The 21,984-nt window shown below is 40.6% G+C and overlaps 1 long non-coding RNA gene across 1 annotated transcript; it reads right to left on the reverse strand.

Annotated features, from left to right (window-relative positions):
- Positions 1-4,023: 4,023 nt before the first annotated feature.
- Gm42101 lies at positions 4,024-20,208 on the reverse strand. Its single transcript, XR_880386.3, has 3 exons — positions 20,029-20,208; positions 5,680-5,790; positions 4,024-5,384 (listed from the first exon to the last, which is right to left on the reverse strand). It is a non-coding gene; the product is annotated as a predicted gene, 42101 (long non-coding RNA).
- Between the last annotated feature and the right edge of the window lie 1,776 nt (positions 20,209-21,984).

Genomic DNA, 21,984 nt, shown 5'->3' on the forward strand with positions numbered 1-21,984 from the left:
TAGCTTCCAACTCTGATCTGTGAATGTCTCTGCCTCCTGAATGCTGGGATTAAAGGTATGAGCCAGCACAACCAACTTCAAAGGTTTCTTCCATTTATTTATTTATTTATTTATTTATTTATTTATTTATTCAATTTACATCCCTTCCCCACTACTCCCTCCCTGTTTTCTCAGAGTAGAGGAAGTCCCCTCAGGTCTCACCCTGCCCTGGAACAGGTAGTCCCAGCCAAACTAAGCACATCCCCTCCCACTGAGGACCAACCAGGAAGTCCAGCCAGAGGAAGGAAATTTCATTCAATTTTTGAGATTATGCTATAATTACATTGTTTATCGCTTATCTTTTCTCCCTTCAGGCCTTCCCATATATCCCTCCTTACTCTCTCTATACTAATCAGGACTCACCAGTATGATAGTTTAAACATGAGATGAAGATGGACAGGATATGTGGCAAAGTGGACATAGAACGCCCATGAGGCCTCAACCCTATACAAAAACTACTGCTAACTGTTGAATGTTGAGAGTGGGAGCAATATATGCCCTAGAGAAGAGCACACAGTTTGGTTAGTAATTACTATCATTATTTTTCTTTTGTTAAGGAAACAGAATAACCACAGCATTTCCCCCTTCCAGAGTAAGATGAAATATATCCTCTCCCATCCAGGTTTGAAGCTATTTAGGAGCCTAGTAACTAGTTGAGGTAGGTGATTGTGTCCCCCATGGCAGCGACCCACCTTTTTATACTGTATGTTCTCTAGGACTTTGGGTGTGGTATGGACCACAGCGATAGCAAATCCTTGGCAGGCATGACCACCCTGGGCATCACTCTGCATTTGAGGAGTCAAGATGATAACTAAGATCCTGTACCAACATCCAAGTGAGAGGGCCTGTGTTCAGCCCCTGGATCCAGTGTCCACGCTTTTGTATCTGAGGGTTCTGATCTCTTTTCCAGAAAGGGAGAAGGTTCCTTAAGGATAGTTATATCGTATGGTTCCTGTCCCTTGGGAGAATTTAATTCTCACAGTACAGTGGAAATGGTGACACAACGGGGTCTTTGTCTCCCAGGCTGAGTCATATGACTCATTCTTAGAGGCACATATCTAGCCAGAAGTAGCCAAGATACTGAGTAGCCAACGGTGAGTTTGGAAGGTAATGAGTTGGTGTGTTTTGCTCAGTAGAGGATCAGGTAGTGTGTGGCAATGCATTATTATGAAACAGTTGCTTACATCCCAGTTCTATGATACTAGGGTTGACTCAGCAGAAGGTAATATTGCTAAAGAAGCAGACACTGCATCAAGTGTAATAAGCACCTTGCCACTCAACTCCATCCCTAAATCCTAAAACAGTAAGAAATACGATTACTACCACTAAACAAAGTTCGTGATTAGGCTGGAATCTGTAATTTCAATCATAAAATTATACATAATTGAAATAATAAAGATTTCTGACAACTATGTTAACTCCTTCCACATATCCTTAATTTACTTGCCAAAATCAAAAACCTGATTCCACAGACAGATACTGAACTCAGTTGAATTTTTTAATAAACTTTATATTCGAGTTTCCATCAAACTTGTTCTCAAAAAAGACACTGTAGGCACAGTAGATGATGTTTCTATTTGGTATACCAATTCCCCAACTTTTGAAAGTCAAAGGATTCATGGCAAAGGTAATTCCCCCATCAAAGTACAGAATAAGTGTGTGCAAGGTTTCAAAGCAAAGCTCACATTTTCAACTCTATATTTCCCCCTTACCTTGCTCTCATTTTTTTTTTTTTTTTTTTTTTTGGTTTTTCGAGACAGGGTTTCTCTGTGTAGCCCTGGCTGTCCTGAAACTCACTCTGTAGACCAGACTGGCCTCGAACTCAGAAATCCGCCTGCCTCTGCCTCCCGAATGCTGGGATTAAAGGCGTGCGCCACCACGCCCGGCTCCTTGCTCTCTTTAGGGTAGAAGTTTCTGTCTCAATGGAGTTGTAAAACTCTGTCCCAGAACATTCTTTCTCAAGGAGCTACTGAAAAACTCCTATCCAATGTTCTTGAATGGAAGGGTTTCTTGTTTCAGCACACTAATGTGTAATTAAGGGGACAAACGTAAACATTTGTATCAGCTAATCCAAGAATAACTTCAGGAAGATCATATAGAGTTATACTTCAAGACCTGGAATATTCCTATATCCTGTATTCCTGAAAGTCTGGTAAATAGTTGACATGACCTCCTTTCTGTCAATGCCCATCTCCATTACTTTGATGCTCTTTAGCCTGGAGTTTTGTCTCCTGCAATGGTCACATGGTCACTCAAAACTGTCTTCTTCTTCTTCTTCTTCTTCTTCTTCTTATTATTATTATTATTATTATTATTATTGATTTACAGGACCACATTACTATTCTTTTACATCCTAGTGATAAAGTTGTGCTTTTTCAGGGACTACTCAGCAATCAAGTGCTGACATCTGGCTTTCAAAATATATTCAAGGTCCCCACCTTCTGACATCGCTAGGTAACACAGCAATGTGCCCTAAAATACAAAAATATCACCCACATTGAATACCAAAATGCAATTGTTTGAATGTAGAAATGATTTTAGAGCACCCAAAAACCATCAGTGTTAAATTATGTGCCATGCGCTCTGGTCGAGTCAACTTAAGCTGAGAGGCTTGAAAGTCACTCATGAGGCAAAGAGCTTCAAGGAAGCTCTCCTCCTGGAGTCTGGCATTCCCTCTAACCCATACATTAATTTTCCATTCCCGAGTTAGTCTAGTGTATGGATCCACGTGCTCTCTTTCAGTATTTTCCTATTATAAGTGCCTTTTATGTTTGAATTCTGACATAGCTAAAGCCTTCTGCCAGTGTTCCAACAGTCCTAGAACATCCTTGAGCAAGGCCATGGGCTTGAAATTCAGTAAGAATGTTGCTAATCAGAATAGCCTCTGGTACTATACTATCACTTTGAATAAAGGCTAGGTCACTCCCTTACACAGGAATTTACCATCACTGAGGAAGAAGGAAGTTTCAGACCAAAAGAGTAACCAGAATAGATACTTAGAACTATAGCGAAGTTACACCTATACACACACATATTTACAATGGCGTAAGTGGAAGATGGACTATACAATAGACTAAAATAGGAACTATGGCAAGGGCGCAAAGTCCTTGACCCTGGCATCTAAGATTTGTGAATCTTAGATGGAGCCCTTGTTGATCCTAGTTGTTATCAATGAATTCTATCCCAGGTGGTTCCCTTTAGACCTCTTGTGTTTGCATTACTCTGTTTTATGTAAGATTCTGGTCACCTCATTTGTAACTTACGAATATGTCACCCAACTTCCTTATTGTCTTCTGCATAAAAAGTCTGATGCTTGATTTGAAAAATACATTCAGATTTCACACAACCTCTCCTGTGTGTGTCTGTTTGTGAATTCATCCTACGCTTTGCCCACCCACAACTAGAGACCTGTTCCAAGCAGACAAAGGGGCCCAGAGTGTCTGTGGCAATTATGGAAAATAAATATAAATGCATTTCCTTGGTGAATTTAACGAAGAATGATCTAAGATTTGAATTTATTATTTCTCTCCCTCCAATATCTTCCACTGTTTCTCTCTGTTGCATGAATCTGTGTCTTTACCAGCTTGAATAACAGAATCAATTTCTCTCTCTCTCTCTCTCTCTCTCTCTCTCGCTCGCTCGCTCGCTCGCTTGCTCCCTCTCGTTCTCTTTCTCTCCGTCTCTCTCCCTCTCTCCCTCTCTCTCCCTCTCCCCTCTCTCTCTTTCTCTGTCTCTACCCCCATTGAGCCACACAAAAAGCACCATATGGGGAAAAATTAGTGATACCTAAAGAAATGTTTCATAGTGTTTTTCAAGTGAATAAATAACTGACTTCAACTGATCTGGATAAAAAACATTACAAATACCATTTTTATGCACTATTTATATATTTTATTCAATATTTGTGGTGGGTATTCATTTTTAAAAAACAGCTTTGATCCTATTTACCATTTTCCAAATGTGATCATTGTAACACTTACATAGATACACATTCATTACACTCTGGGTCAGAAGCATTGAAAAACATATTTTAAAATAACAGCTATGCCTTACATCAGATTATAATGATTGGTTACTTAAAACTCAAGGCAAGTAAGGTTGGTTGTTCCATTAGTCCCTTAAAGAGAGGTTATACAAAGGAAATGCATACAGTTGGCATTGTTCTACGTCTGAAGTGACCTCAGAGTATATTATTAACTCTGGTTTTGAGATTAAGCAAAAAGGCCAGTCATAGTAAAAGAAATTTCTCCTGAGAAATTTTTATTAAAAATTCATTACCATTGGTGTAGACTTGAGGTAAAGGTAGCTTGGCCTTCACAGAGTGATTTTGACCTGAAGGAGAATTTTCTCATAGATGCCCCAAATATTTCCGTGTGGTTTTCCTGCCTGGATTTGGGAAATGGGTTATTTGGGTCTCAGAAGTATGGGAATGTAAGTTCCCTCAGACTAAGGAGTCTTTAGGAGAACCAAGAACCAGGTTGACCTGTGGCAGCTTGGACAAGTGCTGGCTCCTGAGGCAGGCAGTGCTCCAGAGGAGTTAAAGTCATAGGAGATGCATATACATCGACATCATGTGACAGCAATATTTGCCAAGTGAACCCGTTGCTCTCTTCTCAGTAGAATGCATCTGCCATTGAGGGATGTGATGAAATTTCCTGGGATAGCTTCCTGGCTTCTTTGCACACAGTAGTAATATGCAGCAATGCTTTGGATCCTTAGGTCTTCTCTGGGCTAAGCTGCTTACTCAAAACTATTTTGAAGAAGTCACACCTAATGCTGGATATCCTTGGATCATCCCATGGTGTTTGGGGCACACAGACCTACTACATAAATAGCTCTTTATTTTTCCTTCCTCACTTTTCTCTCCTTCATTCTTGTCTCTTACACTCTATCTCCACATGTGTACCTAGCCCCAGACATGAGTATGTGACTGTTTACAGAGGACATAGAAAGTCTTAAAGTGACTTAGGGACTTTGGAAAAACAGAAGACAGTGAAGTATTTTGAGTGATCCTTAGTGATTAGAGTAGGGTGTGATGGAGCTGTGGGCTGGGGAGAAGAGAGAGATTGTCACAGATCTCGAGATTCCTTATTATGATTGCATGGCTATGTGCAGGAGATGGTTCAGATGGGGGCCCAAACCCAGGGCGTGGCAGGCATGAAGGCAGGTGGTATGGAATGCTTCTCCTTTTGCTATGTCCTCATCCACACATAAGATTCCTGGGCTTCCTGACTTCTCAACAATTGTTGTGAATGTACGCTGCTGCCCTCTGGTGGTAGGCGGGTTGGAAGACATGCTGCGGCATCAACCTGGACCCTGATGACTGGGTGCCTGAAGACTCAGACCTTAGTTAATGGAAAAAAGAATCAAAGGTATTGGCAAATATTCTTATCTCCTGGCTCCAGCTTGAAAATGTGAATAGAGCTGCCTGTGCTTTGCCCTGAATCCACCCCAGAGCTATATTCTGGTAGATTGAAGCTGTCTACTCTCCCAGGGGCCCAGCTGAGGTTGTTGGAATTCACCCTTTTGGCATTTGTTCATCTTCCCTTATAACCTAATCTCTCAGCTACAACCAACTCTCTCATCTACCAGCACAGGGTTCTCCTGGGAAGACTGGGGGACAAGCATCTTTAAACTTACAGCATTCTTGTGGTCTGAATTCCAAATGTTTGCGCACTCATGACAAGCTTGGCAGCTGTACAGCAGGTACTTTATTGTTAATGACGTAGTCATAAGCCAGGTATCTCGGCCCTGAGAACAAAAAATTATTAATCTGAGTCAAGCTCTCAGATAGGAAAATGGAAACACCATTACCATATAGATGGACTTTGCTATGATTTTTACTACTCTGTCCACTGCATGTATGTATGAACGATAAAGGCGGCATCTTACCACTACAAGACAGGATATTAAAAACAAAGAGAATTTATTGAACTTTCTAGAAGCTATTTGACTTTTCCTATGAACTGTGGTCCTCCACTGCCAGGTTGCTGACCTGGCTCCCCAACAAACACCCCTAACATCTATTTATATTATATTCTGATGACATAACCCAACCTGGTGCCGCCTGAGACTCCATTGTAAAGAAAAAATATACAGCTCACATCCACAGGTTGATGGAGGACATCAGAGGCAAAGATCATTCTCACACAAACAACTGGCAAGATTGTTGGTAATTGATCTTCACCAGGCATCTGGGGTCCATGCAACTTTCTGAGTTACTCAGATTAAAGTACATTTCACTTAAACTGGACATCCTGGTTCAAGATTATGCCAGGTTTGTATTCAAATTAATCTAAAACAGGGAGCCCTTACCTAGGAAGGGTTCGAAATATGAAATAAACACCTCAGCAACTTTAGGGAAACTGACTTCAGCAAGCTTCAGCCTGCCAGGGGATGGAAAACTTTACTTGCTAGGTTTGCAGGTACCTTTTTGTTGAGGCCGGCCAACAGCTCACATGTATGGGTTCAGCAATGCCTCTACAAGAATTATGCCAATTGTCACAACAAAATTTGTGACTCTTAGGCTATATTGGGAGCTAGAGGTCATCCTCCTCATCTTTATTGTCTCTATGGCCTGATGAATCAGACCAAAAGCCATAATATGTACTGGAATGCTTTTAGAATGAAAATTAGTAGCTGCCATCTGCACACTCTTGGGGGCAGGGATGCACACCTGGTACAGTCAGGCTGAAGGGTGTTGATTGACCTGCTTGAAAAACAAAATCCAGACAGTGAAAGGCAACAGTACACAGTTTCTTTGTGGAAGCACAGGTACTTTATTCAGTTGCAAATTAGCAACAATCAAGATCAGGCTCTGGCCTCCAGGTGTGTGGGAGCTGGCTTTTAGAATTAGTAAAAAGGCCAGAGATTCTCTGGAAGTGGAGGCTGTGCTCTGAATCAACTTTGCTAGATAATCAAGATTTTTAGCTATCTTCAATAGGAATCTCTAATATTGGACTTATTACAAGACCAGTCCAAGACTGTGTTAGAATAACTGGTCACCTTTAAGAAAAGAGAAAAATCATTATGACTATTATATGACTAATATTTCTAGTCAGAATATACAGTCTCTGATGTTCATTTTGCCATAAAGTTTTAAAAGCTTGAAGCAAGAGAGCTTCACTAGTCCAAACTGGAAAAATGGAAAGCAAGGATGGGTCGAAAACATGTACCCAATTTAGCTTCCTTGTCACTTCAGTCAGGGCACTGAGCCAACTCACCTGCCAGCTTGTCAAACGAATTAGCCATCATGCTTCTGCAGTGTTCCATGGAGAGAACCTATGTTTTTCCTTTCCCTAATAAGGTAGCTGTTTAGGATCAAACCATATGCCAATAAGTAGATCCTTTTAAGATACTATAAAGCATTAAGTTCTTTGACATCCAAATTTCAAAATTCTAAAATAAAAGTATGATTTAAATAATGTGCACAGAAATACACTAAATAATATGCACAGGGATATAATTTCCCCCTTCTTTGTCTTTTAAGAAGTTAAAGTTTTTTTTGTTTGTTTGTTTTTTTTTGTTTTTTTGTTTTTTTTTTTTGTTTTGTTTTGTTTTGTTTTTATCGTAAACTTTTTTTTAATTAGGTATTTTCCTCGTTTACATTTACAATGTTATCCCAAAAGTCACCCATACCCACCCCACCCCCCATTCCCCTACCCACCCACTCCCCCTTTTTGGCCCTGGTGTTCCTCTGTACTGGGGCATATAAAGTTTGCAAGTCCAAAGGGCCTCTATTTCCAGTGATGGCCAACTAGACCATCTTTTGATACATATGCAGCTAGAGTCAAGAGCTCCGGGGTACTCGTTAGTTCATATTGTTGTTCCACATATAGGTTTGCAGTTCCCTTTAGTTCCTTGGGTACTTTCTCTAGCTCCTCCATTGGGGGCCGTGTGACCCATCCAATAGCTGACTGTGATCATCCACTTCTGTGTTTGCTAGGCCCTGGCATAGTCTCACAAGAGACAGCTATATCTGGGTCCTTACAGCAAAATCTTGCTAGTGTATGCAATGGTGTCAGCGTTTGGAAGCTGATTATGGGATGGATCCCTGGATATGGCAATCACTAGATGGTCCATCCTTTCGTCACAGCTCCAAATTTTGTCTCTGTAACTCCTTCCATGGGTGTTTTGTTCCCATTTCTAGGAATGGGCAAAGTGTCCACACTTTGGTCTTCATTCTTAAAGTTAAAGTTTTAAAGTTCCACAATATCTTGTCCTTTAGAATTAATAACTTGTTGACAAAACATCTCAAATACTTGACTGTTATAGTCAGTATTCACGTAACATGGGCAGTGATTAATAGCACTTTGAATTGTTTCTCTTAAAGAGTGAGTGGTTGATGTCCAGGACTCCACAGAAAGTTGTCTGCACAGACCAGAGTGTGGACCTCAGAAGCTAACAGCTTCTGGGACAGGCGAGAGCCACAGAGCTTCTGAGGCAGCGCCGTTTTCGGGCTCCAGACATCTGGCCATCTTCCCGGCCAGATGACAGGGGTCTGCCCAGCCTGGGAGGCTAGGATTTTGACTCAGGAGCGGCGGGAGCCACCTTGGTTCCCGGACTCAGCAGAAAGCAGCCTGCACAGGTGAGAGTGTGGACTACAGAAGCTAACAGCTTCTGGGACAGGCAAGAGTGACAGAGCTTTTGAGGCAGCGCCATATTCGGGCTTCAGACATCCGGCCACCTTCCCGGCCAGAGGTCAGGTGTCTGCCCGGACGGAGAGGCCCTAGCCTCAGGATCCGCGGGAGCCATTTTGGTTCCGGGACTTCACAGAAAGTAGTCTGCACAGATGAGAGTGTGGACTACTGAAATTAACAGCTTCTGGGACAGGTGAAAGCAACACAGCTTCTGGAAAAGGTTCTATTTTGGCCCTTCATCTTCGGCCAGGAGAAGGTCCAAACACCAGATAAGTGTGCACCTTCCCTGTAAGAGGTGAGCTTGCCTGCAGACAGCGCTCTGACCACTGAAACTCAGAGGAGAGATCTAGTCTCCCAGGTCTGCTGATAGAGGGTAACAGAATCACCAGAGGAACAATCTCTAAACAGAGACAACTATAACAACTAACTCCAGGTATTACCAGATGGCGAAAGGTAAAAGTAAGAATCTTACTAACAGAAACCAAGACCACTCACCATCATCAGAACCCAGCACTCCCACTTTGCCAAGTCCAGGGCAACCCAACACACCCGAAAAGCTAGACCCGGATTTAAAAGCATATCTCATGATGATGGTAGAGGACATCGAGAAAGACTTTAATAACTCACTTAAAGAAATACAGGAGGGGCCACCTTCCTGGTGAGAGCACAGGGGTCCGCCCGACCCGAGAAGTTTCTTCCATAGGCCCTGGCGGCCGGAGCCTCCTTGGCTCCGGGACTCCGCGGAGGGCAGGCTGCACGGGTGAGGGTGTGGAATACAGAGGCCAGCCGTTTCTGGGACAGGCGAGAGCCAGAGAGCTTCTGAGGTGGTACCATCTACAGCTCCAGACAACCGACCACCTTCCTAGTGAGAGCACAGGGGTCCGCCCGGCCTGAGAGTTTTCTGCCACAGGCCCCCGCGGCGGGAGCCTCCTTGGCTCCGGGACTCCGCGGAGGGCAGGCTGCACTGGTAAGGGTGTGGAATACAGAGGCCAGCCATTTCTGGAACAGGCAAGAGCCAGAGAGCTTCTGAGGTGGCACAAACTTCGGCTCCAGACAATCGGCCACCTTCCTGGCCAAAGCAACAGAGCTCCTGGGAAAAATCCTGTTTTGGGCCTTCATCTTCAGCCAGGAGAAGGTCCAAACACCAGATAACTGTGCACCTTCCCTGAAAGAGGAGAGCTTGCCTGCAGAGACTGCTCTGACCACTGAAACTCAGAGGAGAGAGCTAGTCACCCACGTCTGCTGATAGAGGGTAACAAAATCAACAGAGTAATAATCTCTAAAAAAAGACAACTATAACAACTAAATCCAGAGATTGCCAGATGGCGAAAGGAAAAAGTAAGAATCCTACTAACAGAAACTAGGACCACTCACCATCATCAGAACCCAGAACGCCCACTTTGCCCAGTCCAGAGGATCCTAACACAACTGAAAAGGTAGACCTGGATTTAAAAACATATCTCATGATGATGGTAGAGGACATAAAGAAGGAATTTAATAATTCACTTAAAGAAATACAGGAGAACACTCCTAAAGAGTTACAAGTCCTTAAAGAAAAACAGGAAAACACAACCAAACAGGTAGAAGTCTTTATAGAAAATCAGGAAAACACTTCCAAACTGATGATGGAAATGAACAAAACCATACTAGACCTAAAAAGGGAAGTAGACACAATGAAGAAAACCCAAAGTGAGGCAACACTGGAGATAGAAACCCTAGGAAAGAAATCTGGAACCATAGATGCCAGCATCAGCAACAGAATACAAGAGATGGAAGAGAGAATCTCAGGTGCAGAAGATTCCATAGAGAACATCGGCACAACAATCAAAGAAAATGGAAAATGCAAAAAGATCCTAACTCAAAACATCCAGGAAATCCAGGACACAATGAGAAGACCAAACCTATGCATAATAGGAGTGGATGAGAATGAAGAATTTCAACTCAAAGAACCAGCAAACATCTTCAACAAAATTATTGAAGAAAACTTCCCAAATCTAAAGAAAGAGATGCCCATGAACATACAAGAAGCCTACAGAACTCCAAATAGACTGGACCAGAAAAGAAATTCCTCCTGACACATAATAATCAGAACATCAAATGCACTAAATAAAGATAGAATACTAAAAGCAGTAAGGGAAAAAGGTCAAGTAACATATAAAGGCAAGCCTATCAGAATTACACCAGATTTTTCATCAGAGGCTATGAAAGCCAGAAGAGCTTGGAAAGATGTTATACAGACACTAAGAGAACACAAATTCCAGCCCAGGCTACTATACCCAGCCAAACTCTTAATTATCATAGATGGAGAAACCAAAGTATTCCACGACAAAAATAAATTCACCCATTATCTCTCCACGAATCCAGCCCTTCAAAGGATAATATCAGAAAAAAAGAAAAAAAACCAATACAAGGACGGGAACCACGCCCTAAAAAAACCAAGAAGATAATCCATCAACAAAACTAAAAGAAGACAGCCACAAGAACAGAATGCCAACTTTAACAACAAAAATAACAGGAAGCAACAATTACTTTTCCTTAATATCAATAGTCTCAACACCCCAATAAAAAGACATAGACTAACAAACTGGCTACAAAAACATGACCCAACATTTTGCTGCTTACAGGAAACTCATCTCAGAGAAAAAGATAGACACCACCTCAGAATTAAAGGCTGGAAAACAATTTCCAAGCAAATGGTATGAAGAAACAAGCTGGAGTAGGCATCCTAATATCTGATAAGATTGACTTCCAACCCAAAGTCATCAAAAAAGACAAGGAGGGGCACTTCATACACATCAACGGTAAAATCCTCCAAGAAGAACTCTCAATTATGAATATCTATGCTCCAAATACAAGGGCAGCTACATTCATTAAAGAAACTTTAGTAAAGCTCAAAGCACACATTGCACCTCACACAATAATAGTGGGAGACTTCAACACACCACTTTCACCAATGGACAGATCATGGAAACAAAAACTAAACAGGGACACAGTGAAACTAACAGAAGTGATGAAACAAATGGACTTAACAGATATCTACAGAACATTTTATCCTAAAACAAAAGGATATACCTTCTTCTCAGCACCTCATGGTACCTTCTCTAAAATTGACCACATAATTGGTCACAAAACAAACCTCAACATATACAAAAATATTGAAATTGTCCCATGCGTCCTATCAGACCACCATGGTCTAAGGCTGATCTTCAATAACAAAATAAATAATAGAAAGCCAACATTCACATGGAAACTGAACAACACTCTTCTCAATGATACCTTGGTCAAGGAAGGAATAAAGAAAGAAATTAAGGACTTTTTGGAGTTTAATGTAAATGAAGCCACAACATACCCAAACTTATGGGACACAATGAAAGCATTCCTAAGAGGAAATCTCATAGCTCCGAGTGTCTCCAAAAAGAAACTGGAGAGAGCACACATTAACAGCTTGACAACACATCTAAAAGCTCTAGAACAAAATGAAGCAAATTCACCCAAGAGGAGTACATGACAGGAAATAATCAAACTCAGGGGCGAAATCAACAAAGTGGAAACAAGAAGAACTATTCAAAGAATCAACCAAATGTGGAGCTGGTTCTTTGAGAAAATCAACAAGATAGACAAACCCTTAGCCAGACTCACTAGAGGGCACAGAGAAAGCATTCAAATTAACAAAATCAGAAATGAAAAGTGAGACACAACAACAGATCCTGAAGAAATCCAAAACTCCATCAGATCCTTCTACAAAAGGCTATACTCAACAAAACTGGAGAACCTGGATGAAATGGAGAAGTTTCTAGATAGACACTAGGCACCAAAGTTGAATCAAGATCCGGTTAAATGATCTAAACAGCCCTATATCCCCCAAAGAAATAGAAGCAGTCATTAATAGTCCCTGAACCAAAAAAAAAAAAAAAAAAACCCAGGACCAGATGGGTTTAATGCAGAGTTCTATCAGACCTTCAAAGAAGATCTAATTCCAGTTCTTCACAAACTATTCCACAAAATATAAACAGAAGGTACTCTACCCAACCCATTCTATGAAGCCACAATTATTCTGATACCTAAACAGCAAAGAGACACAACAAAGATAGAGAACCTCAGACCAATTTCCCTTATGAATATTAATGCAAAATACTCAATTAAGTTTTTGGTAACTGAATCCAAGAACACATCAAAACAATCATCCATCCTGACCAAGTAGGTTTCATCCCAGGGATGCAGGATTGGTTCAATATACGGAAATCCATCAAGGTAATCCATTATATAAACAATCTCAAAGACAAAAACCACATGATCATCTCCTTAGATGCTGAGAAAGCATTTGACAAAATCCAACACCCATTCATGATAAAATTGTTGGAAAGATCAGGAATTCAATGCCAATACCTAAACATGATAAAAGCAATCTACAGCAAACCAGTAATCAACATCAAAGTTAATGGTGAGAAGCTGGAAGCAATTCCACTGAAATCAGGGACTAGACAAGGCTGACCACTCTCTCCCTACCTATTCAACATTGTACTTGAAGTCCTAGCCAGAGCAATTAGACAACAAAGAGAGATCACGGGGATAAAAATTGGAAAAGAAGAAGTCAAAATATCACTTTTTGCAGATGATATGATAGTATATATAAGTGACCCTAAAAATTTTACCAGAGAACTCCTAAGCCTGATAAACAGCTTCAGTAAAGTAGCTGGATATAAAATTAACTCAAACAAGACAATGGCATTTCTGTACACAAAGGATAGACAGGCTGATAAAGAAATTAGGGAAACAACACCCTTCTCAATAGTCACAAATAATGTAAAATACCTTGGTGTGACGCGAACTAAGGAAGTGAAAGATCTATATGATAAGAACTTCATGTCTCTGAAGAAAGAAATTAAAGAAGATCTCAGAAGATAGAAAGATCTCCCATGTTCATGGATTGGCAGGATCAATATAGTAAAAATGGCTTTCTTGCCAAAAGCAATCTACAGATTCAATGCAATCCCCATCAAAATTCCAACTTAATTCTTCAACGAATTAGAAAGGGCAATCGGCAGATTCATCTGGAATAACAAAAAACCTAGGATAGCAAAAACTCTTCTCAAGGGTAAAAGAACCTGTGTTGGAATCACCATGCCCGACCTAAAGCTGTACTACAGAGCAACTGTGATAAAAACTGCATGGTACTGGTATAGTGACAGACAAGTAGAGCAATGGAACAGAATTGAAGACCCAGAGATGAACCTACACACCTATGGTCACATGATCTTTGACAAGAGAGCTAAAACCATCCAGTGGATAAAAGACAGCATTTTCAACAAATGGTGCTGGCACAACTGGCTGTTATCATGTAGAAGAATGCGAACTGATCAATTCCTATCTCCTTGCACTAAGGACAAATCTAAGTGGATTAAGGAACTCCACATAAATCCAGAGACACTGAAACTTACAGAGGAGAATGTAGGGAAAAGCCTCAAAAATATGGGTACAGCAGAAAAATTCCTGAATAGAACAACAATGGCTTGTGCTGTAAGAGTGAGAATCGATAAATGGTACCTCATAAAATTGCAGAGCTTCTGCAAGGCAAAAGACACCGTCAATAAGACAAAAAGTCCACCAACAGATTGGGAAAGGATCTTTACCTATCCCAAATCAGATAGGGGATTAATATCTAATATATTTATGAATTCAAGAAGTTAGACTCCATAAAATCAAATAACCCCATTAAAAATGGGGCTCAGAACTGAAAAAAGAATTCTCACCTGAGAAATACAAATGGCAGAGAAGCACCTGAAAAAAAAATGTTCATCATCCTTAATCAACAGGGAAATGCAAATCAAAACAACCCTGAGATTCCACATCACACCAATCAGAATGGCTAAGATGAAAAATTCAGGTTACATCAGATGCTGGCGAGGATGTGGAGAAAGAGGAACACTCCTCCATTGTTGGTGGGATTGCAAGCTTGTATAACCACTCTGGAAATGTGATTCCTCAGACAATTGGACATAGTACTACCGTAGGATCCTGCAATACCTCTCCTGGGCATATATCCAGAAGATGTCCCAACTGGTAAGAAGGACACATGCTCCACTATGTTCATAGCAGCCTTATTTATAATAGCCAGAAGCTGGAAAGAACCCAGATGACCCTCAACAGAGGAATGAATACAGAAAATGTTGTACATTTACACAATGGAGTACTACTCAGCTATTAAAATGAATGAATTTATGAAATTCCTAGGCAAATGGTTGGACCTGGAGGGCATCATCCTGAGTGAGGTAACCAATCACAAAGGAACTCACAGAACATGTACTCACTGATAAGTGGATATTAGCCCAGAAACTCAGGATACCCAAGATATAAGATACAATTTGCTAAACGCATGAATCGCAAGAAGAACAAAGACCAAAGCGTGGACACTTTGCCCCGTCTTAGAATTGGGAACAAAACACCCATGGAAGGAGTTACAGAGACAAAATTAGGGGCTGTGATGAAAGGATGGACCACCTTGTGATTGCCATATCCAGGGATCCATCCCATAATCAGCTTCCAAATGCTGACACCATTGCATACACTAGCAAGATTTTGCCTAAAGGACCCAGATATAGCTGTCTCTTGTGAGACAATGCCATGGCCTAGCAAACACAGAAGTTGATGCTCACAGTCAGCTATTGGATGGATCACAGGGCCTCCAATGGAGGAGCTAGAGAAAGTACCCAAGGAGCTAAAGGGAACTGCAACCCTATATGTGGAACAACAATATGAACTAACCAGTACCCCGGAGCTCTTGTCCCTAGCTGCCTATGTATCAAAAGATGGCCTAGTTGGCCATTACTGGAAAGAGAGGCCCATTGGACTTGCAAACTTTATATGCCCAGTACAGCGGAACGCCAGGGCCAAAAAGGGGGAGTTGGTGGGTAGAGCAGTGGGGGGGGGTGGGTATGGGGGAATTTTGGGATAGCATTGGGAAATGAAAATGAGGAAAATACCTAATTAAAAAAAAGAATGAAGTAGAAATAAAAAAATGAGTGGTTGTAACTAGAAGGCTTGAAAAGTTATTAATAGTTACATGTGCATAATTTATTTATTAACTTAGGAATAAGAGCATTTATTTGCAGCAATTTATTAAGTCTAATTCCTCAAGAATTCACACCCTTATGTGGAAACAAGTAGTAACTGAGGACACTGAGGAAAGAATTTTATAGGCACAATTTTCAAGAATACTAAAATATTATATTAAACCATAATTGTTTTGAATATATAAAGAATATGTAGGACCTATAGACTGCCTGAGATATAAATCCAACATGGCATTGCTTTAAGTTATCTAGGCAATCGAGAAAAATTTATTAAATGTCTAAAACCAGCCTTCTTAAAAGGACAGCATTTTTTCTATGAGTTGTATATGCATAAGCAATTGCAAATTTGAGATTAATAGCATCTGAAGGACGAAAAATCTTAAGCAATTGTGAGCTCTGACATAATATTTACTATTAATATACAAATGAAGGTTTGATTGTTCAGCATTTTAAAACACCATCTACAGCACACAACGTAATTATCTGTGCTGAAACAGTGGGAAGAATAAGCATGTGATCTAATTTACATCTACTTACTTCCCATACAGGGGTTGTTTTTAAACACAATAATTGGGATGTATGCATGCATGGATTTATAGAAGCTACAGAAGCATGCATAAAAACAATTCTTAACTTATCTTTGGGATATTGATTGTCAATCTTATTTAAAATGATGGTATGCAATAGATTAATATTTTGTAATAACTAAATTAATTGCTGTTTTGAACACAGAACAGACACTTAGTCAGGTTTTTAAGACACAAATTTTGTTATAGGTTTTCTAAAATACACAAGTATATCTTACAATCCTTTATTAGTACCAAAGTAGTTTTAATAGGATGTAGAAACTGTGTTTTGAGGTGAACGACACCTCGGCCTTGCACACCCTTGGCCTTCCTCTCAGGCAGAAGAGGCTGAAGGCAGCCCAATCTGTTGTAGGCCAGAAAGCCCACCCTGAGTCTTAGTGCAAAAATTATGGCTACCCAGGTCGGGACAGGTGGAGGCTTATGGGGCAATGGCAAGGGCAGCCCTCTCTTGAGTTCCTTACAAAGCCTCCCACTTTCTGGAGACCTCCCGAACCACTACAGCTCAGGGAAAGCTGTGTGCCCCAAGGTCCCGCCCCACAGCAGCCAGCAGCTAGCTGGCTCCACGTGGGCCAACAATTGGCTGGGAGGATGAGAAAATGACTTTACAATAATGTTTTCTCTTGCCAAAGAATTGTTGTTGGCACAGCTAATATTTGATTAACATTGATTATTATTAATAACAATTGAGACTGCAAGCTTATACAACCACTCTGGAAATCAGTCTGGCTGTTTCTCAGAAAATTGGACATGGTACTACTGAAGGATCCCGCAATACCTCTACTGGGCATATATCCAGAAGATGTACCAACTAGTAAGAAAGAAACATGTTCCACTATGTTCATAGCAGCCTTATTTATAATAGCCAGAAGCTGGAAAGAACCCAGATGCCCCACAACAGAGGAATGGATACAAATAATGTGGTACATTTACACAATGGAGTGCTACTCAGCTGTTAAAAAGAATGAATTTATGAAATTCCTTGGCAAATGGTTGGACCTGGAGGGCATTATCCCGAGTGAGGCAACCCAATCACAAAAGAACTCAAGTGATATGTACTTCTGATAAGTGGATATTCGCCCAGAAACTTAGAATACCCAAGATATAAGTTACAATTTGCAAAACTCATGAAACTCAAGGAGAAGGAAGACCAAAGTGTGGACACTTTGCCCCTTCTTAGAGTTGGGAACAAAATACCCATGGAAGGAGTTACATAGACAAAGTTTGGATCTGAGAGAAAAGGATGGACCATCTAGAGACTCCCATATCCAGGGATCCATCCCATAATCAGCCTCCAAAGGCTGACACCATTGCATACACTAGCAAGATTTTGCTGAAAGGACCCTGATATAGCTATCGCTTTTGAGACTATGCCGGAGTCTTGCAAACACATAAGTGGATGCTCACAGTCAGCTATTGGATGGATCACAGCGCCCCCAATGGAGGAGCTAGAGAAAATACCCAAGGATCTAAAGGGATCTGCAACCCTATAGGTGGAACAACATTATATATATAGGTGAACTATCCAGTACCCCGAAGCGCTTGACTCTAGATGCATATATATAAAAAGATGGCCTAGTCGGCCATCACTGGAAGGAGAGGCCCATTGGACTTGCAAATTTTATATGCCTCAGTACAGGGGAATGCCAGGGCCAAAAAGTGGGAGTGGGTGGGTAGGGGAGTGGGGGGGAGGGTATGGGGAACTTTTGGGATAGCATTAGAAATATAAATGAGGACAATACCTAATAAAAATAATTAATAACAATTATAAAAGCTTTCTTTATTTTCTGCAAAGCCTTCTGTAGTAAACTAAAACCCTAAGTAATAAAAAGATATCGCCTCTGAATCTTTTCAGGAGCAACAGCTACTCCCCAAAACTTAAAAGCTCCTTGTGTGAGAGCAAGGATTTAAAGTAAACTTCCCTTGAGAGGCATTAGCTAATAAAATATTTCTACTTAGAAAACAATGTACACTGGAAGATTCAAACTCTTGGCTTGTTGTATAGAAGCAGAAATGATAAAAATTTCGTACATAATGTAGATCAATATTTATCCATATCTAGAGGCAAAATATTCCAGTTATTTTAAACTTACTTGAAGCAAAACCTTTACAATCATTAAGATGCAAAGGAGAGAGAGAAAAAAGAAACACACTTTTATATCTATAATAACTATATAAAATGTAGGCAAGCCAGATTATAATGCCTTTATAAATTTTACAGTCTGATTGATCCTTTATAAACTATGGATTTGAACTTTATTAAAACAGCATCTGGCTAGATCTGCAAAGATGCTCTTTTAGCTAAAGGGAATTTCCCCTGGAGGCAAATCTCCAGAGCTTCCCTAGGCACTGTTTGCAAGACAAAGGAAAGTCACACAAACCAAGCAAAAGCTGCTCTGAGCTTAGTTCCTCTTGCCATGAGGATGATATTAGAATTACTAAGTTTCTTTTGCAACATTAGATTATATCTATAACTTTGGGAAAGCAAAACCCAATTTCAAAACAATTTATCACTTTAAGAATCAACATTAAAACTTCACTACTACATTGCAAAATTTGGCTGCCAATTTATATCTATGAATGCATGACAATGTAAGTTTTAACGCTTCATAAAAGAGACATTGCTTTAAATTTTATCTTAATCTTACTTTCTAGGATAACAATCACATTAAATATTATCTCAGTTAAAAGTATCTTAGGAGGCCCAGTTTTTTGGCCTGCTCCACCACATGTTTGAAAAGATTCCTGAGTTGCCAAATTAAGGCTAAACTTCTGTTACCAATATAACAATTATTTAATCTTAACCAATAATTTATGAGCTGATTGTGAAGACACACTGAGCATATTACTAGTTAAAAAGAAGAAGAAGAAGAAGAAGAAGAAGAAGAAGAAGAAGAAGAAGAAGAAGAAGAAGAAGAAGAAGAAGAAGAAGAAGAAGCTATACCAGCACTTTTCTAAATTTTCACATAGCTCTAAACACATGCACAAAACACACAAAGCAGAAACCAACAGCTCCAGACATGTGGAACCCCTACTTGTCCTCAATGAGCAGGCAAAAGAATTAGAAGGGTAAGCTTCCTTTTCATAAACAAAACTTGGTCCATCTTGACCAATCTCTGGAGACCACCAGGTGACTCTTGCTCTCCCACTTCCCAGGGTGTCCCCTGGTGAGGTGACAGTCTTCCTAGCACATCTGCTGACCACAGCCTGAAGGGACAGCTGCAAATATCAAGCGCACATTTCATAAAATCCCATTGTCTATAAACACCAGAGAAAACAAACTCAGGCAGATCTAAACTCAGACTGCACCATGTTTCAGAGGCACGAAACAAAACACAGACAACAAACCAATACAACAAGCACATGTTCAATTCCGGAAACATAAGACAGACACTTAGAATGAAGACACCAGCTGGCACACACACAAGAGGGGGATTCCCCAATTTTCTCTCTGTCCCTGGGAGAGTTTCAAAATCCACTTTCTTTCTGCCTAATGCAGTTTCCAACTGCGGCCATCTGCCTGATTATTAAATCCCTTTTATTAAAACCTAATATTTCTCTCTCCTAAAAAAACAGCTTCTAGAAGCTGCAGCCAAAGGCCTGCCTGTTGAGTTCCTAGTTCCCGGTAGCTCACTGCTAAACCTAAGTGAATCCAGCGTGCTGGTATAGCACTGATCCATCTTATCCCATACCAACCTTCTGTGGTACAAATTTTAATTCTTTTCTTCTTGCATGGAGCTACAAATCAGCAGTGTTTCTTCCAAATGTCCTCTGCCTTTCTCAGGTCCTGCATTGGTTCGCCAAATTGTTGAGGCTGGCCAGTGGCTCACATGTCCGGGTTCGAGCCTGGAAGGCATCTTGGAATCTGGAAGAAAAGAGGGAATCTAGGCTATGAGAGAAAGGATGGAACCAAGACAATAGTCTGATCAAGGTTCAATTTTAATATAGGGGAACACGTGCTTATAAAGAGGGGGGCCCACTCCCACTGAATCATCCTTGGAGTCCAGCTGCATGTGTCCACATGTAGGCAATGGAACAGCTAGGCAGCAGGTAGCAGCAGCAGCAGTGGTTGAATAATAGGGTGGCAGGCTCCACTCCAGGTGATCTCCTAGTGACAAGTCAAGCCTGCTCAGCCTGTTTTCAGGCTGTGGGGGGGAGGTTACACCTTTTCCAGGTGGGTTGAAGCATTCATCTGGACTAAACCTGCTCAGATAGTAGCTTAAAAGTTCCTCCAGGAACTGGTCTCCTGATTATCTTCTAGCAATGGCGTCTGACAGTGACCCAGCATTCATAGCCATAACTTAACAATTAACAAAAGATTTGCACACATATTGAAAACATTATTATGCATATAATCCTCAGAATTTGGGCAGGTTAAAATAAAAGAGGACATTAAGAGAAACTTTAGCAAAGCTCTCATTAGAGTCCAGCAAATGTTAAATAGACCTTCCTTTGCTTTGGGCTTCTGTACCCCATATAGATAATAAATTAGTCCCTATGAATTTACATTTGAAAGATTTCCCCCACTGCTTCCCAAGCTCAGAGGCCAGCAGTTGATAGATCTCTCTAATGTTCATTATCAAGCTACTACAAGATCTCTAGTTCCCCATAAAGAGTATTTATCAGGATATTTGAGAGATTCAGTCTACATCTAAAGCCATCACCAGTTTCTGCTTGTTCAAATCTGGAGATAAAGTATGGGTCAAACAGGTAGCCATAGGGGCACTGAAAACAGCTGGAACCTGCTTGGAAGGGATGCTACATGGTGATTTTCTCCACATCTATGATTATGAAGGTAACTGCTGACACTACGTCGTGGATCCACCCTTTCCAGATCAAGAAATTTGAAGCCATGGATGTTCCTGCCAAATGGAATATATCTTGGAGTATGGATCCATTTCATCAGTCCCAAGATTCTTCCACTCCCTGGTCTTCTATTCTTATGATTTGCCCTATTGGTATGAGGATAGGGTAATCATCCAAACCCATGGCTCTCAGGACTAGACTTGGAAACTAAGGAAGACAAATACAGGGAAGGTATTAGCTAGCATGACTACAGACCAGAAACCCATATTTATCTTGACTTTTGTCATTGATATCTACTTTATATGTCTAGTTGCACGAGAAAAAGGAATGATGTTGGAATTTATTTTTTGAGATTGGAATACAGAGTTTACAGTTCTATACAAGCCCTGTAGCTGCCCCCAGAAACAGAGAATCCATTTCAAAAATTCGGGTTGTAAAATAGAGGCTTCCTAAAAAAACACAGATGAATATATAGGAAGTCCCTTCCCCCAAAAAAATACACCATAGAAAAATATAATTCAATGGTCATAAAATGAAAACATCTAAAATTTTTGGTAAAAAAAAAAAAAAATCTTGCATTTGGATAACAAGAAAAACCTGGGGAAACAAGATTCTGTTCCACAGGATGGGATCTGAGGAATGAAATTGATCACTATCCGCCAGAAATGTGCCAAGAATGCTGGCTATGCTTAGATACCAAGCCCTTCCCTAATTAACTAGTATGTCAGTCCACTAACCTACAAAACTCATTGTGACTGTGGTAGCCCAAATTAACATTAGAGGACTTATAATGGGATGAGACTTGTCTAATATCCAAAACCTTTAACTTAGGCACTTCTCCTTACT

The sequence above is a fragment of the Mus musculus genome, chromosome X, assembly GCF_000001635.26.
Source record: "Mus musculus strain C57BL/6J chromosome X, GRCm38.p6 C57BL/6J".
NCBI classification, from domain to species: domain Eukaryota; kingdom Metazoa; phylum Chordata; class Mammalia; order Rodentia; family Muridae; genus Mus; species Mus musculus.